Below are 3,683 nucleotides of genomic sequence, written 5' to 3'. Positions count from 1 at the left end.
TTTAAGGAAGTAATGTCATATTTTGCTTATTTTTTCCAATCTTTATCTAGTCCCACTAAAGCAACAGTTGAAATTGGGGTGTCTTGTTTCTTAGCTGAGTAGTTGGTTTTTGAACAATTACTCAATTTCTCCAAGAATCGCCAAGCTTTGTCACTATCTTGCATCATAATAGTTCCACTAGATGAGGCATTTATCATGGTTTGATTGGTGCTATCGACTCCATCATAAAAGTAACACACAAGTTGCCAACGGGGAAATTCATGATGGGGGCATGAACACAACAATTCCTTGAATCATTCAAATGCATCATGGAATTCTTCGTTGGTTTTTCTTGCAAAATCTTGTATTTCTTTTCTTATTTACGTGGTTTTACTCGTGGGGGTAAAACTCTTGCAAAATTTTCGTTTTTAGTTGTTCCCAAGTAGTAATAGTATTGGTAGCATGAGCAGTGAACATATACTTAGCCTTTTCTTTTAATGTGAACGAAAATAAGTGAAGTCTATGTGAATCTCTATTGGTTCATCACAGTGTATCCGCGTTAGCAATTGCAAGGAACTCATAGATCAGATTATACAGATCATCATTTTTATTTCCTCTAAATACTTGTAAGACACTAATGAGTTGTGGTCTTACTTCCACATGGTGCTCATTTCCTTCTAGTCAGAGTATAGGTGACACATCATCACACTCTCCCGGCTGAAAATGACACACCATAGATTCACAAATCCATCATTGTAATCGTTATTTCCACCGTTTGGATTCCTTCATTATAGTGCCCACCATTTCCATTGTTGAATACAACGTTTGGATTCCTTCACTAGTCATTCCCACCTTGATTCATGAATCCGTCATTGTAATCGTTATTGCCACTATTGTAGCCATGGTTTCCAAAATTATTGATGCCTTGGTTGTTCCAGTTGTTTCCATCTTGGTAAATTCCTTATGGATTCCAACCATTGTTTTCGAAGGTATTATTACCATGATTCTTCATATTTCACCCATTTTGATTCGGTATCCAATCATCATCACTTCCATTATCTCAGTCCTAGGCATCTATATTACCAGCATTACCGAATTAAGGGACGATATTTCTTGAATTATGGTTTTGATTTCCATTATACAACCATTCTTGGAACACCCGTTGTCCATAATGGATCATTTGTTGATATAAGGGAGTCAAAGGCATGTTTTTTTTAGAAAAAAACATATGTCACGATTTGATGCAAGGAGTGTCACACTTGTAGTGAAATATAAGCATTTATATGGCATGCGGAATTAAAAGAACACAAAGAGCATGGTGATTTGGGTGCTAAAAGATGTATTCGATCATAGGAATAAGTACAAGAAGGGATCTAGATCTAGCTTTACATAAATATCCTACTCACTAGTCACCATGAACTACATCTGTCAAGCACACTCTATAAGTGGTATGCAACCCACTATATATAGAGGTGCTAACATCTCTCTCTCTCTCTCTCTCTCTCTCTCTATATATATATATATATATATATATATATCAAGTGGGTCTTCTCAAGTCAAACCGTTACAAAAGTCACTTCATGAATAACTTTGCACCGCAACAATCTCCCCCTCAAAGTTAGGAATTGATGACCCGCTTCAGTCTTTCAAAAATGAGCAACTTCACGAACTAAGCCTCAAGCGTGACAAATGTAGAAATGAACTTCAACTCTCCAGTGACCTTCCAATCCGGGTTCCAGAGTGTGAGACCTTACAAACCGAGCATCAAAATGTAATTTTGGAGTATCACTTCATAACTTCCACAATAGATTACCCGAATTTGAACATAAAAGCACACCCCAAAAAATTTCATTATGTCCAAACCCATCATGAACATTGAAAAACCCAAATCACTTCAGAATCTCAAATCTAATCACTTCATAAACTTCGATTGGTCAAGGTCACATTAGTCCTCAAATCCGCGTAATATGAAAAATTCACAACTTTCGAATTCTCATATTTAAATCTCTTCCACTTTTTATAATAAAAAAATGATTATAAAACCGGAAAGGAATGAGGAAGTGTTCAATTCGGAATTTTCCATACAAAAATCCCCATTAACACATGGACTAAACATTTTGCAGGGATTTGTTTCACTAAAACAACATCAAATGCGAAACTTTACTCTAAATGCAAAACGGGGCATAAAGTGTCAATTCGCATCAACTGCAAGGACTTGATTTGAAAATTTTCCCATTTCACATAAATTTTTGCCCAGTGTCGAAAGTGGGTAAATTCTACCAACTTGCCTAAATTACAAGTATACAAAATGGATATAGCAGTTTTCACATTTTATGACCCTTATTGCGAAAGTGGGTTAAAACGGCCATTTCATTGAAAGTTTAGGGATGCGAAGCAAACATTTGCCTTCTTCTCCACTTCGCGTTCCATATGTGAACGGTAGGAATACATACAATCCATGGATGCGAACGAACCATTTCACCTCATGTCGAAATTGATTTCGACCTCCAAACCCAATCATCGATCTTAGATGCGAAACCTTGTTTATCTATAACCCCACAATACAACCTCGTATGCGAACCTTCAAATCAATTAAACACTATTTTGACATCACACAGCCCAAGTTCGACTTGTATCAACCAATTTCAACCTTCAATTCATAGAATCGACACTTGAGAATCTGATGTTGTCTTTTTCGAGTTTGACTTTTCGATTTCACTGGTCAACAACACACAAAATTGATGTTTCTAATATCGATTGATGATTTCTCAACTTCAACTTGATCATAATTGATTTGTAATAGAAAAAATCAAATCTAATCGATTCATAAGTTCAGAATCACGAATAACATTGATCGATTTTCAAAAATTGCATAAACAAAAACGAAACGCAAGAAAATCATGATCAAAAATCAAGTCAAAAGCAGCTGAGCGTACAACTGAATACACGATGACGAACTAAAAAAGTTTCAGAGTCAAAATTGATTTAATGATTTGTGGGCTCATACTTTTATGATATTGGATCGAAACACTTATTATGGGCTTAAAAAATAGACATGAACAGTAACAGGCTCGATATGTTGGATCTGAGATGGAAAACATTTTGGGCTCAAAATGGATTAATAAACAGTGAACCGTAAATAGTTTTGGGCCAAATTTTGATTAAAATGAACATTTTCAAATTGAGAATCGAATCAAACACAATAGAATAGGAATGGATCAGACTTGATCAATGAAAAAATTTATTGGAACATAACAAACAGGTTTTTCAAAAAAAAAATGATCCAATGAATCAAAATGATCAAAAATTCAATAACGCAAGCATGAATCAAAGAGATATTGAGAGATCATTGAGAGACTCACCATAAACGTACCAATTGTGTTGCATGTAGCTAAATCGAGAACCATTTCTTCAAAAATTGCTTTGATATTCAAATACCTGCTCTTGTACCAAATGTAGTGAATTATGAGCATTTTATTTGGCACGCGGAATTAAAAGAACTCCATGAACACGGTGATTTGGGTGCTAAAAAGATGTAGTCGATAATAGGAATGAGTACAAAAAGAGATCTAGATCTAGATCTACATAAATATCTCACTCACTAGTCACAATGAACTACATCTCTCAAGCACACTCTACAAGTGGTATGCAACCCACTATATATAAAGGTGCTAACATCTCTCTCTCTCTCTCTCTCTCTCTCT

At 35.3% G+C, this 3,683-nt stretch overlaps 1 non-coding gene across 1 annotated transcript; it reads left to right on the top strand.

Moving 5' to 3' along the window:
* Window positions 1–255: 255 nt before the first annotated feature.
* LOC145071655 (small nucleolar RNA R71) lies at window positions 256–361 on the top strand. Its single transcript, XR_013690661.1, has one exon. It is a non-coding gene; the product is annotated as a small nucleolar RNA R71 (small nucleolar RNA).
* The last annotated feature ends 3,322 nt before the right edge of the window (window positions 362–3,683 follow it).

Source organism: Lactuca serriola, chromosome 8 (genome assembly GCF_051521515.1).
Source record: "Lactuca serriola cultivar US96UC23 chromosome 8, Lser_US96UC23_V15, whole genome shotgun sequence".
Taxonomy (NCBI): Eukaryota; Viridiplantae; Streptophyta; class Magnoliopsida; order Asterales; family Asteraceae; genus Lactuca; species Lactuca serriola.
The sequence above is the reverse complement of the archived record's forward strand: the minus strand, read 5'-3'. Positions and strand labels throughout refer to the sequence as shown.